We start from the raw sequence: 15,380 nt of genomic DNA on the forward strand, positions 1-15,380 counted from the left end.
CCCCCACTGCCCCAAGACCCTCCACTGCCCAGCCCAGAGACCCCCCCACTGCCACAAGACCCCCCACTGCCACGAGACCCCCCACTGCCCCAAGACCCCTCACTGCCCCGAGACCCCTCACTGCCCCGAGACCCCTCACTGCCCCAAGACCCCCCACTGCCCCAAGACCCCCACCCACTGCCCAGCCCAGAGACTCCCCTCTGCCCTGAGACGCTTCACTGCCCTGAGACCCCCGACTGCCCCGAGACCCCCACCCACTGCCCAGCCCAGAGACTCCCCTTTGCCCTGAGACGCCTCACTGCCCCGAGACCCCCCACTGCCCCGAGACACCCCACTGCCCCAAGACCCCCCACTTCCCTGAGACCCCCCCACTGCCCCGAGACCCCCCCACTGCCCCGAGACCACCCCCCCACCGCCCTGAGACCTCCCACTGCCCTGAGACCCCCCCACTGCCCCAAAACCCCCCCACTGCCCCGAGACCCCCCACTGCCCCGAGACCCCCCACTGCCCTGAGACCCCCCCACTGCCCCGAGACCCCCCACTGCCCCGAGACCCCTCACTGCCCCGAGACCCCCCACTGCCCCGAGACCCCCCCACTGCCCCAAGACCCCCCCACTGCCCCGAGACCCCCCCATTGCCCCGAGACCCCCCCACTGCCCCGAGACCCCCCACTGCCCCGAGACCCCCCACTGCCCTGAGACCCCCCACTGCCCCGAGACCCCCCACTGCCCAGCCCGCGTTTAAAGAAATGCAGCAGATTATTGCAAAGAGGCGAGGCAGGGGGAGGGAGAGGGGAGGGGAAGGTGAGGGAAGCGCATGGGGAGCTCAGGTGGGAGGTGGAGAGCAGAGGCAGGGGGAGGGAGAGACAGCGAGGGGAAGGAGAGGTGAGAGCTGAAGAGAGGGAGACAGGGAAGGGAGATAGGAAGGGGGAGGAGAGAGGTGTCCTGGGAGGGGACAGTGTCAGAGTCTGGCATATATAGGGTTCCTGTGGGGCAGGGTACAGTACCACCCATACTGTGATGTACGTTCGTGGGACCCAGGGAAATGGTGGTCATAAAATCATAGAATCCCTACAGTGCAGAAGGAGGCCATTCGGCCCATTGAATCTGCACCGACTACATTCCCACCCAGGCCCTACCCCCGTAACCCCACGTATTTACCAAGCTAATCCCCCTGACACCAAGGAGTAATTTAGCACGGCCAATCAACCTAACCCGCACATTTTTAGACTATGGGAGGAAACCGGAGCACCCGGAGGAAACCCACGCAGACACGGGGAGATTGGGCAAACTCCACACAGGCAGTCACCAAAGCCGGGAATCAAACCCGGGTCCCTGGCGCTGTGAGGCAGCAGTGATGTGGTAAACTAATAATCCAGAGACTCCATGGCAGCTGGTGGAATTTAAATTTAATTCACTAAAAATTTGGAATATAAAATGAGTCTCAGCATTGGTGATCATGAAACTATCAGAAATTGTCGGAAGGGTTCACTAATGTCCTTTAGGGAAGGAAATCTGCCATCCTTACCTGGTCTGGCCTACACATGATTCCAGAGCCACAGTAATGTGATTAACTGCTCTCTGAAATGGCCGAGCAAGATACTCGGTTCCAGGGGAATTAGAGATGGGCAATAAATACTGGTCTGAAAGCTGTGCCCACATCCCATGAAAGAATACATTCATAAAAGGCACATGACCTGTACTGAGGTCAGTGTGGTGTTCAACAAAGACCTAAACAATAAATAAAACATCCTCAAATGTTTTAAATACCAGGCAAGTCTGACTGGAGGATAAAGTCCTAAATATCCACATGAAACAATCAGAAACATGAAACATAGACATGGAGGTAACTCCATCCCTGTACCTTTCACTGTGTATTTGTATACAGTTAAAATTAGTTTATCAAGACCTCTTCTTATCATACAGAAAATTATAAAGCCTTCTTTAACAGACATCTCCCGTCACCAACGTGGTAGCAGCTCAGGATCAGAAACCCTCAATCTCACAGGAACGCTAAAAGACCAGGAAAACCTTCAATGCGAACTCTGACCTGAAGAGAGCTCCCAGATAAAACTAGTGAGAAAACATGCCAGCAAAAACTCGAGAGAAAAGAGCCTGGAAGCTGAAGGCAGAGATTTACCCATATCAGATGACATGATAGTGGCGAATGCGGAGTGGGGTGGGGAAAGGGTGGAGGAAGGTAAAGGAGGAGGTTAGAGGGATAATGAGGGGATGGGGGGAGGGGCAAGAGTGGGAGGAGGGCAAGGAAGGGAAGGGAGTAGGGAGGGATGTGAAGAGGGGTCCAGGCAGGATTGACTGCATCAAAACTTCATCCGACGGGGCATAGAAGATATTTTATTTGTTCCTGAGATGTGAGTATTACTGGGAAGGCCAGCATTTATTGCCCATCCCTAATTGCCCTTGACAAGGTGGTGGTCAGCTGCCTTCCTGAACTGCAGTCCATGTGGTGTAGGTACACGCACAGTGCGGTTAGGGAGGGAGTTCCAGTATTTTAATACGGTGGCAATGAAGGAACAGCGATATATTTCCAAGTCAGGGTGGTGAGTGACCCGGAGGTGAATCCCCAGGTGATGGTGTTCCCAGGTATCTGCTGCTCTTGTCCTTCTAGGTGGGAACAGTCATGGGCTGGAAAGTGCTGTCGAAGGAGCCTTGGTGAGTTGCTGCAGTGCATCTTGTAGGTGGTGCACACGGCTGCCATTGTGTGTCGGTGGTGGAGGGAGTGAATGTTGGAGGTGGTGGGTGGGGTGCTTTGTCCGGGTATTATGACAGACCGTATTCGTGGATGTGACACTAACTCTGATACGAAGCTCCACACACAGCACTGATCACCTTCAGCGGTTTAAATGTGCTGGAAATAGTCAAACATTTCACTGTGGGAAGAGTACTGAGCAGTGTGAGAAGCTGCAATCAGCTACACAAACCTTTCCCATTCCCCCCATGGCTGCCTCTGAGCCTCACACTCAGACTCTAACGACACTAACCGTATTGGTGGGGAGGAGGATTGCGTCCGTCAGCTGACTTGAGACAAGAGTACCAAACCTGAGGATAATGTGGGTAAAAGGTATTGAAGTGTCTGATTGGCCATGATCTTATTGAATGGTGGAGCAGGCTTGATGGGCTGAATGGCCTACTCCTGTTCCTATGTCCCAATGCCAACCAAACACCCTGCCACAACATGGTGACAGTATAAAGGGATCTTCAACAAGAGTGATATTCAACTCAAAACATTAACTCTATTCCTCTCTCCACAGATGCTGCCAGACCTGCTGAGATTGTCCAGCATCTTGTTTTTATCTCAGATTTTCAGCATTGACAATATTTTGCTTTTACGTTACTCTGTATCTAATCCCGTGCTGTACCTGTCCTGGGAATGTTTGATGGGGACAGTGTAGAGGGAGCTTTACTCTGTATCTAACCCCGTGCTGTACCTATCCTGGGAATGTTTGATGGGGACAGTGCAGAGGGAGCTTTACTCTGTATTTAACCCCGTGCTGTACCTGTCCTGGGAATGTTTGATGGGGACAGTGCAGAGGGAGCTTTACTCTGTATTTAACCCCGTGCTGTACCTGTCCTGGGAGTGTTTGATGGGGCAGTGCAGAGGGAGCTTTACTCTGTATCTAACCCCATGCTGTACCTGTCCTGGGAGTGTTTGATTGGGGACAGTGTGGAGGGAGTTTTACTCTGTATCTAACCCCATGCTGTACCTGTCCTGGGAGTGTTTGATGGGGACAGTGTAGAGGGAGCTTTACTCTGTATCTAACCCCATGCTGTACCTGTCCTGGGAGTGTTTGATTGGGGACAGTGTGGAGGGAGTTTTACTCTGTATCTAACCCCATGCTGTACCTGTCCTGGGAGTGTTTGATGGGGACAGTGTAGAGGGAGTTTTACTCTGTATCTAACCCCATGCTGTACCTGTCCTGGGAGTGTTTGATTGGGGACAGTGTGGAGGGAGTTTAACTCTGTATCTAACCCCATGCTGTACCTGTCCTGGGAGTGTTTGATGGGGGCAGTGTAGAGGGAGCTTTACTCTGTATCTAACCCCGTGCTGTTCCTGTCCTGGGAGTGTTTGATGGGGACAGTGTAGAGGGAGCTTTACTCTGTATCTAACCCCATGCTGTTCCTGTCCTGGGAGTGTTTGATTGGGGACAGTGTGGAGGGAGCTTTACTCTGTGTCTAACCCCATGCTGTACCTGTCCTGGGAGTGTTTGATGGGGACAGTGTCGAGGGAGCTTTACTCTGTATCTAACCCCGTGCTGTACCTGTCCTGGGAGTGTTTGATGGGGACAGTGTAGAGGGAGTTTTACTCTGTATCTAACCCCATGCTGTACCAGTCCTGGGAGTGTTTGATGGGGACAGTGTAGAGGGAGTTTTACTCTGTATCTAACCCCGTGCTGTACCTGTCCTGGGAGTGTTTGATGGGGACAGTGTCGAGGGAGCTTTACTCTGTATCTAACCCCGTGCTGTACCTGTCCTGGGAGTGTTTGATGGGGACAGTGTAGAGGGAGCTTTACTCTGTATCTAACCCCGTGCTGTACCTGTCCGGGGAGTGTTTGATGGGCTGCTACACCAAGGCAATGTGAGTTGAGGGATGCAATGCGCTGTGTCTCCTTCACACAGTGGGGGTTACTGCATCTGTAAAAGATGATAAGATGTAGAACAGATTGAGGTGGCGATGTTTTCTATGCTAACCTTGTCCTTTCTGGTGTTCAGAGGTGTTTAATTCTGGAGAACTCCTCAGAGCACTGGAACAGGAGAACTTGCACATGTTCCTAATCAGTAATTATCAACTCTCCAAGGAAAGAGGCAGCACTAAGATTAGCCTTCCACTAAGATTCCCAATGCCAGGCACGTACTGACAGAGACACACATCACACCCACACTAATCTCCCCCTCTCATTATTCGATGCAGATTCCCGATTCAGAAAAACTGTTCTCCCAATCAAATTGTGAATTTTCCTTTAGAATCAGAACAAAGATTTTCTCGGTCTCTGTCTCAGTAAGCTCCTCCAGTCCTCCAAATATCTCCTCTCGCTCCTACCTTCTGTACATCTTGGATTTTATGCTCTCCACTGTCAGTGAGAAACATTAGTCAGGGTCTGAGGGAGAATTGTCTGCCCCTCTATCGTTCCCATTCAACTGAGGGGTAGCGGGTGCCTGGGTTTAATGCCACACTCAGAAGACACTGGCAGACAGACACTCGCGTGCTTCTTGAAGCCAACTCCACAAGTGTTCAGACAAAACCCCTGAAAAGTCACCGGTGATGGGCTGGACACTGTCTCCCCTCCCTGTCCTGGTTCCTCAGAGTAAAGGTCAGAGAGAGAATGCTACAGGACTCTCCCCAGAGTGCAGCAGCATTGATATTCATGACTGGAGGAACTTGCTACCTATTATTCACAATGGTGATAACTTCTCCATCATCTAGAGACCAAACACCTCCAGGATGAGAGAGAACAAGAGCAGAGGCGGAAAGCAAAAGCAGCAAATCCTGCTCTCCAGATCCCACTATCTCCTGGGACGTTAATGTTAGAAATGGGTTACAATGGGGTACGTGTTTTAGCTTGGTCAATAACAGCTATCCCCAAGCGGGGATGTGTTCCGGATTCATTACAGGGGTATAAAAAGGTCTTCACACTTGGGGGGAATTGGAGGAAAATCACAGAATCCCTACAGTGCAGAAGGAGGCCATTCGGCCCATCGAGTCTGCACCGACCATAATCCCACCCAGGCCCTATCCCCATAACCCCACATATTTATTTACTCTGCTGGTCCCCCTGACACTAAGGGCCAATTTAGCAGGGCCAATCCACCCAACCCGCACGTCTTTGGACTGTGGGAGGAAACCAGAAACCCACGCAGACACGGGGAGAACGTGCAAACCCCACACAGATAGTGACCCAAGGCTGGAATTGAACCCGGGTCCCCGGCACTGTGCCACCGTGCTGCCTGCTAAATGATAGTTTCATGATCACTATTACTGAGACTAGCTTTATATTCCATATTTTATCCAGTGATTAATTACCACGATGGGATTTGAACCTGTGTCCCCAGGCAATTAATCCGGGCCTCTGGAATACTAGTCCGGTGATGTTCACATTATGCCACCATCTCCCTAACTTGGAGTCTGTGTCTTTAATCTGCAGCCTTGGAAATGAACCTGTCTTCATTCACAGAGTGGCTCCTGCCTCCTTCTTGCCTCAACACAGAATTATCAGAATTAACCTGGTCTGTCCTGCCCTAAGGGGCGAAAGAATGTCGGATTGAGAATCATGTATGTGGACAGACTGAGGACCAGAGCAGAAACTGAAGACCCTGAGACACTGGCATCCTCAAAATGAAAGACAGCCTCTGACAGTGCGGCACTCCCTCAGTACCGTCCCTCTGACAGTGCGGCACTCCCTCAGTACTGACTCTCTGACAGTGCTGCACTCCCTCAGTACTGACCCTCTGACAGTGCGGCACTCCCTCAGTACTGACTCTCTGACAGTGCAGCACTCCCTCGTATGACCCTCTGACAGTGCAGCACTCCCTCAGTACTGACCCTCTGACAGTGTGGCACTCCCTCAATACCGACCCCCGCGGCACTCCCTCAGTACTGACCCTCTGACAGTGCAGCACTCCCTCAGCACTGACCCTCTGACAGTGCAGCACTCCCTCAGCACTGACCCTCTGACAGTGCGGCACTCCCTCAGTACTGACCCTCTGACAGTGCGACACTCCCTCAGTACTGACCCTCTGACAGTGCGGCACTCCCTCAGTACTGACCCTCTGACAGTGCGGCACTCCCTCAGTATTGCATTGGGAGTGTCAGCCTGGATTATCTACTCAAGTCTCTGGAGTGGGACATGAACCGACAAATGTCTGCCTCGGGTGTGAGTGAAACAGTAGACGGTGAGTTCCAGCATTCACCGAAATCCCGTTTAACTATCTGTCTTGGTTCCTTGGTCTCAAATGGCCTCCAGATATTTGATCGAATAATTCAGGGATATAACTCAGCTCATCACACGCGTCTCACACAAGCCTTGGGTAAACTTTCCTCGGTTTAATGTTGCAGTCAGATCACACAAGCAACATGGGCAAGATAAAGTTGTCCAGTTCGTCGGTCTGGAATGGAACATGTACTAGGCAGAATCTGATCCAGGCTCCTTGTGGAGCCAACTGGTCACAGCCGGGCTGCTGATCACTGCCGGGCTGCTGCTGGTCACTGCCGGGCTGCTGCTGGTCAGGGCCGGGCTGCTGCTGGTCAGGGCCGGGCTGCTGCTGGTCACGGCCAGGCTGCCGCTGGTCAGGGCCGGGCTGCTGCTGGTCACGGGACGCAAGAGACCCTTCCAACAGTTGGGAGCCCAGCTTGTCGGCCATCCACACATTCACTGCCCAGAGAAAGTGTGTGCAGCTGGGCTGAGAGCAGGAACGGGTTGGACTCTAACTGTGTCCACGCGCAATAGCTCTGCAGGAATCACCCGGGGAGGACGGTCACCAGGACCTGAGCTGGACTCAGGCAACGAAAACCAGGAAAACAGTGCGGGGAAAACACGGCCCAAATCTGTGTCTTACCCCAGGTGATGGTCTGGGTGGGGGTGACGGTGTGAGTGGGGGTGACGGTTGGGGGAGGGGATGAAGGTTGGGGAGGGGGTGAAGGTTGAGGTGAGGGGGTGATGGTTGGGGGGGTGATGGTTGGGGGGGTGATGGTTGGGGGAGTGACGGTTGGGAAGGAGGTGATGGTCAGTGTGGGGGTGATGGGGGGTGGTGGGTGATGGTCGGGGGAGTGATGGTCGGGGAGGGAGTGATGGTCGGGGAGGGGGTGACGGTCAGGGAGGGGGTGACGGTCGGGGAGGGGGTGACGGTCGGGGAGGGGGTGACGGTCGGGGATGGGGGATGTTCGGGATGGGGGTGGCGGTCGGGGGGGGGTGATGTTCGGGGGGGTGATGGTCGGGGTGGGGTGGGTGACAGTTGGGGGAGCGGGTGATGGTCGGGGGAGTGACGGCCGGGGTGGGGGGGATGATTGTGGGGGTGGGGTGACGGTCTGTGTGGGGGTGACAGGACTGGGGCGAGGCCGTATCTTTGGGAAGGTGATGCACTGGCCATGTTGTTGAATCCTGGAAAGTTGACCTCTGAGTGGCGACCTCGAGGTTCGGCTGGGAATGTTGCTGATGCCCCCTGGGTAAAACTGTCCGAAATGGCAACGCCCCAATCGTGTCGTTTTGTGTTGAGTTTTACACCTGCCAGAAAGCTCCTTTTTGATTGGGCGATTCAGAGGGAATCACTCATCACGGAGTCAGAATTTCAGGAGTTAGTGTCCCAGAGATATGAAGGGTTCCTGTCGCTTATCTGCTGGGTTAGTCTGGCAGTCAATGGGCACCTACAGGTATAGTGTCAAAGTGCCACATGGAGATCAGTGGCTGTGTACCAAGAGAAATAGACAAATTAGCACTGCACTGACAACACAAACGCTCAGTGTCTGAAACAAATAACTATTAATACAGAACAGTGCATTAGTGCAGGAAATGACTGGAAAAGATGTGTTGTGGATTTGACTCCAAATTGCCGTGGTCCCGTTAACGATAACCCACTCACCAGACCATCTGAAAGCAGTTCCTCAATTCTTCCCGAGTGCTCTGGAGTGGTTTGTATGGGATTGTGACCCTCTCCCATGCCCCTAGCCCACATCGCATCATGATAGGCTCCTTATTCAAATATGAAAGAGCTATGGATGATTTTGTCGTCTTTGGTAGATTCTGTTTCATGGCTGAAGTTAGTCACGAGATTGGCATCCACAGAACTGGCAGCTTATGTTGTTGGCACTTTTGGGAACTTCTACAGGTGCACCACCTTTGACCATCTTGGCATCGAATGTTGCCAAGTTTGGCACAGATAGTCTAAGTGTGCTTAGCACTGCTGCCTCACAGCTCCAGGGACCTGGGTTCAATTCCCGGCTTGGGTCACTGTCTGTGTGAAGTCTGCAAGTTCTCCCTGTGTCTGCGTGGGTTTCCTCCGGGTGCCCCAGTTTCCTCCCACACTCCAAAGATGTGGTTAGGTTGATTAGCTATGCTAAAATTGCCCCTTAGTGTCCCAAGATGTGTAGGTTAGGTTGATTAGTGGGTAAATATGTGGGGTTATGGGAATAAGGTTTGGGTCTGATGCTTTGTTGGAGAGTTGGTGCAGACTCAATGGGCCAAATGGCCTCCTCTGCACTGTAGGGATTCTATGAACCAAATTTCAGTGCTCGTCTCCACAAGGACTGCAGTGTTTCCCAAGAGATAAGTGAAGAATCCTGTTTCAGACACCACAGAATGAGTATATTAACAGCAAGCCTTTGTTAATAACTCCTAACTCTAGATCGACAGTAGAGGGTACAGAGGTGGAGCCAACTCCATCATAGATCCTTGCACACATTCCGTCCATCTCTAGACTGACTTTGGGTCATGTACCTTCTGTGTGGGTCCTTCTGTACGCGGTACCTCATTAACCCTTTATGTACCACAGCCTACTACAACACTGCAGAAACTTATATGGCTTTAAGGATGTCCTTTTATCATGTGTACTGACCACCTTGATGTTGTTTGTTCTGAGACAGTTCCCCTCAGAAGACCTGTTTGGGGATTCTATAATCACCTACACTGCCTCCAAAATTTAATCCAAGGCCCAGCATCCCTGTTACATAAGGTGCAACATTCATAAACATGTTACCCCCCCCCCCCCCCCGGAGTAAAACATCCTTTGCTCACGTTTTATGCCAAAATTGAATAATTGTTGGGATCTAGTCTGGCTTCCTGATGTAATTTGGGATTCGGGTCCAGGATCCGAACAGTTTACATAACCAGATATCCAGGGCCATGGAATACTCAATGTCCTGTTGAATTTTTACAATTCAGTGGTTAGAGGGCAGAGGGTATATCAAATCCAGTACAGGGACATAGGAACTGGTCGTTGGAAAAGTGCAAGGTGCATTTAGTTCTCAGAACACCGTCCTGGTAATCACATGATACAACACTGGGAGTTATCACAGCAATCAATCTCGGTTAATGAATTGATCATTAATGAGGACACCACGGTGGTGAAGAGTTTTGGGAACCTAGATCCAAAGTTCCGTTTCTCCAGAGCACACTCCATTCACCAGACCTCGTGTCTCTAATTACTCTCATACTGAACCCCAAAAAACTGAACATCAGCTAGAGCGTGTGGCAGTTTGGGGAATAAATGATTGGACGGGAATGGAATGGAGAGTTCAATCTTACCTGTTGTGTGCAGGTGTACAGCTGAGATTTGAAAGAATTATTCATCCAGTGCCAATAAATATCTAATTGAAGTTATTAGCGAGACAGGAAATGGAACTGGTCCAAACCAATCAGCTGACGTTACGCTTGGTATCCAGATGAAAGGGTTTTATTTTGATGGGAATGCCATTTGTACCTTAAGGGTGAAACAAGTTGGAACAGGAGAGGAAGAAGGTGGCGTGAGTTTTGTGAGATGTTCTTTCACCTCCGTAAGACACGTGCCACCCTTAGACTATCCAAAAGCACTTTTCTCAGCAACAGAAGCAACTCAGGTTCTGGTTGAGCTCCTCATGAACAAAGACTTGACACGTTCACCACCTGTTGGGTACGAGCTGACAAGATATAATAAATTAGCTAAACTTTGAAAGCATTTTTCCTGCTCAGGAGAGCAAAGGTAAGACAGCATGAAGGAGCAAAGAAACTCCATTGCAGCAGTCAGCGATAACCTGCTTCCATATCATCACGCTGGCAGTGGGAAGGAAGACTCAGGAATGCAAGGCCAGTCCACTCTGAAACCCCCATCCACACTGAAACCCCCATCCACACTGCCCTCTTCCATCCTAGCCTATAGGTCACTGTCCCCAAGTTGTGCAAGCAGTCCCACACACCAGAAAAAAAATGGCCCCAGATTCCGATACATCAACAACCATCGTCAAACTACTCCTTCATCATTTCGGGGAATGTCTTGTCCCATCGGCAAAGTAGGCCCATTCGAGGTGGAGGGCACAGTTGCTGCCAGTGGCCTAGGGACGACTTAATGGTTCTGAACCTCATGAACTCCTGTGGCTTCAGCTCAAAGTCAAGCAAAGCTCCAACTTTCCTGTCTCCTTCAATTGACAAACTTACCCCCTCGCTGATCATCACTTGGAGGAAACCCAGGTGGAAATCAAGGTTGAAGGACACCAAGAGAAAGTTCTAGGTAGCAACGGGGGGGAAGGAACATCAGTATGGAGGTTCATCTGGAAATGTGGTATTGCCTTACGTGGAGAGATTGAGGAAACTCAGTCTGGATTCTCTACAGTTTCAAAGAATGAGGGGTGATCTCATTAAAACTTACGAAGATTTTCCAGGGTGCGACAGGGTAGATGCAGGAAGGATGTTTTCCTTGGCTGGTGAGTCTGGAACCAGCAACAGTCTCAGAATAAAGGACAGGCTATTTAAGATTGAGATGAGGAGGAATTTCTTCACTCAGACGGTGGTGAATCTTTGGAAATCTCTACCCCAGAGTGCTGTGGAGGCTCAGTCACTGAGCATGTTCAAGACAGATATCGTGAAGATTTCTAGATACGAATGATATCAAGGCATAAAAGTACAGTGGGGAAATATAGCTTAGAGATAGAGGCTCATCATCCGTCTGGATGACAGAACAGGTTCGATGGGCTGAATGGCCTCCTCTTCCTATTTCCTATGATTACAACCTGAAAATAACATTGGGCAAAGTGAGGTGAAGGATTGCACAGAACACCAGAGTTGGGGAATCAAAGGTGACACACGACTGGTGAGTTGGAGTCAGAGCTTGAAGCGAGGGGATAACAAGAACATTGTTAATTGATGGGAGAATTTAGCTGATGTGACTGAGCGATGGGGCTACGGGACAGTGAGGGCTGTATATAGGGTGCAGTGCTTCAAACAAACTGGAGTTTACAATGGAGCAGAATGCCAAAAAGGAGATGGGAGAGATTGAGCCCAGAGTAAACAAAATCTGTGGCTAAAGATTTCGACTACCCTATCCTGATAGACTCAGATAAAGCTGCTTTAGTCAGTGATATTTAGAGAAACACTTGAAAGAGAAAAAGTGTCAAATTTTGCTTGATAACACTTCTGCGAAACATCTTGGCGTGCTTTGCCACACTAAAGATGCAAGTTGTATTAAATCCTTATTCTCCCAGGAGGGAAGATTAAGTAAAAGTGTTCAGAATCACTAAACTGTTTTGGTAGAGTAATTGAGAAGTGTTTCTAGCGATAGGAAGGTAACTAGGAGACACTTGGCAAAGACAGCAGAGGAAGATGAGAGTTTTAATGATCATGATGTGGCTTTGTGTTAAAATTTGACTGTGACGCACTTGGTTTCAGAAGTTTTACTGCCTTAAAAAAGCACTATATGAATGCAAGTTGTTGTCCTCTTGCTCAGACCCCAATCTAGAAGTCAGCTTGCACCTGGTTGGACTCTCATCAGGCATGGAGACGATGCAGAAAGGGAATAGTTTAAATCTCAAACCTAGGGCAATGGCCCAGCATTAACATCAGATCTTCACAACTCATTCCTGATGTCATTAACTTGGGGGAGGGAATGAAAGCTTTCCCTTGGAACTAGTCAAGCTCCTCTGTACTCTTCCTCCAGCTCAGAGTTTCTGGTGAGTCTTTCGGCAGAGATGCGGAGGGGCAAGGAGAGGTGACATAGTCCCTGGGATGAGGTGGAGCGAACGGCGCAGGCTTGATTGACACGGTGAAGATTGTTTACAGAGCCCAGTGTTATCCAACTGTGAAATAAAGCAAAACACATTCATCAACAGATAGCGATATCAGAGAACCAGAGCATATCTCTGCGTGGCAGGAATGCAACTGCACAGGGGCTCAGACTGATTGCACCAGGATCAGCGCTTTCTCGTGCTCCACTGTCAGAGCAGCTCAGTGCAATGGTGCCAATTGCCAAAACAACACTAAACCCGATTAGTTTCTGGACATTGGTAAGTGGTAATTGGACATCAGAAAATTACTCAATCGGTGTAGACAATGAGGTTCTACGGAGGGAGTGGGATCTTCCTGATCTGTGGAACTCTTTGCCGCAGAAGGCTGTGGAGGCCAGGTCATTGAGTATCTTTAAGACAGAGATAGATAGGTTCTTGATTGATGAGGGGATCAGGGGTTATGGGGAAAAGGCAGGAGAATGGTGATGAGAAAAAATATCCGCCACGATTGAATGCCAGAGCAGACTCAATGAGCCGAGTGGCCTAATTTTGCTCCTATGTCTTATGATCTTATCAATTTGTCACAGGTAGTCTGCAAGGTGAATTTCCAGATTGCTCTTGCGACAATTCCCTGGAAGAAAACATTCTAGTGCTAACTAGGCATAAAGCTATTTTATATCATGTAATGAGGTCAAAAGATCAGCAAAAGAAGTGATCATAATACAACTGAACCTCATATTAAGCTTGAGATCAAAAATCCAAAAGAGAAAACTCCAAGAATCTGAAATGTAAGCATAGGTATGAGGGAAGAGCTAGTTAAGACTGATAAGTAATTAGATTAAAAGCACAAAAACAAACTGGGTAACATTTAAAGAAATTACCCCAAATTTAACAAAAATGTCAAGAAACTAAACCTCATTAAGATCCATCTGCAACACTACATTCTACACTCTCTCCTTTCCTTCTCTATGAACGGTATGCTTTGTCTGTATAGCGCGCAAGAAACAATACTTTTCACTGTATACTAATGCATGGGACAATAATAAATCAAATCAAAAACCATCCATATTTTACGAGGGAGGGCAAGGACAGCATTACGTAGAGGCATAGCATGCTATTAATAATTGTTTTATTCCTTCAAGAGAATACTTAGGCCAGCAATTATTGCCAATCCCCAACTGCCCTTGACAAGGTGGTGAGCCACCTTTTTGAACCGTTACAATCCATGTGCTGTTAGTGCACCCAGTCAGCCGGAGGACTGAGAGAGTTTTAGAAAGCAGCAAAAGGTCACCCAACCCAAAAGTTGATACAAAGGAAATAAAGTAAATGCTCCAGAAATACAAAAAGAGCTTTTACAACTATATCTAAAAGAGAGAGTAGCTTCAGTAAACACTGGCCCCTGAGGCAGAGGCAGGAGAAATTGGTGTGGGAAATGGCAGAGACATTCACAGTGGATAGCACAAATTACATACCACAGATAGAGTCAGGAAGGGGATAGGAACTTGAAAGTAATTATTAGCACTGAGAGCATTGGGGAATCTTAAGGGACGAAAAGCTAACAAATGCACAGGACCTGATGCCCTACATCAAAAAGGGGTAGCTGTAGAGAGCGCGGATGCACTGGTTAAGATTTTCTGAAACTCCCTAGATTCTGGAATAGTCCCACAGGTCAAAAGTTAGGAAACTTAACTCTGCTATTCAAGAATGAGGGGAGAGGAAACAGGATTTGACAGGTCAGCTAGCCTGATATCTATTAAGTCCAATCAACACACGTCAAAAATTATTGCATCAGATAGATTCAACATGGTTTTTTATGGAATTGTATTTGACAAATTTATTAAGAGTTTGGAGGATGTAGAGAAAGGGAAGCCAGTAGATGGCGCATACTTGACATTCGACAAGGTACCACAAAAAAGATTAATTCTCGAGGGCTCATGGAGTTGGGATGGATGGAAGATAGAAAGCCAAGAGTTGGGATTAAAAAGAGCTTTCTCAAGATGGCAGACTGTAACTAGTGGAGTGCTGTAAAAATCATTGCTGGGGCCTCATCTATTTACAATCGATATTGACGGATTAGATGGAGACCAAGGGCCATGTATCCAAGTCTGCTGATGATACAAAGCTAGGTGGGTATGAAAGATGCGAGGAGGAGGATTATAGGCTGCAGAGACATATAGATGGGTCAAGTCAGCGGGTAACAAGGGTCAGCTTTGGTGTCACCATACCTGGATTGCTGTGCACAGTTTTGATCGCCATAACTATGGAAGGATATCCTTGCATTAATTACAGTGAAGGTCCACTAAATTGGTTACTGTGATGAATGGCTGAGTAAACCGGGCCTCAAGTTGGAAGAATGCGAGGTGATCTCATTGAAACAAAGAAGATTCTGAAAGGGTTGGACTGATGGATACAAAGCAGTTGTTTCCCTTGGCTGAAGAATCTAGAAAACTGTAACACAGTTATGGACTGAGATGAACAAAGGGTTGAGTGGTTTTGGAATTCTCTAGTGTTGTGGGTGCTCCATGATTGAGTACACTTAAGGCTGAAATACAGATTTTTGGTCACTTAAAGAATCGAAGGATACAGGGAGAGAGTGGGAAAGTGTTGTTGAGACAGAAAATTAGCCATGATCATACAGAATAGCAGCAGGCGAGGGCCAGGTGGTCTACTCTCGCTCTCAT

Source organism: Mustelus asterias, chromosome 18 (genome assembly GCF_964213995.1).
Source record: "Mustelus asterias chromosome 18, sMusAst1.hap1.1, whole genome shotgun sequence".
Lineage (NCBI taxonomy): Eukaryota > Metazoa > Chordata > Chondrichthyes > Carcharhiniformes > Triakidae > Mustelus > Mustelus asterias.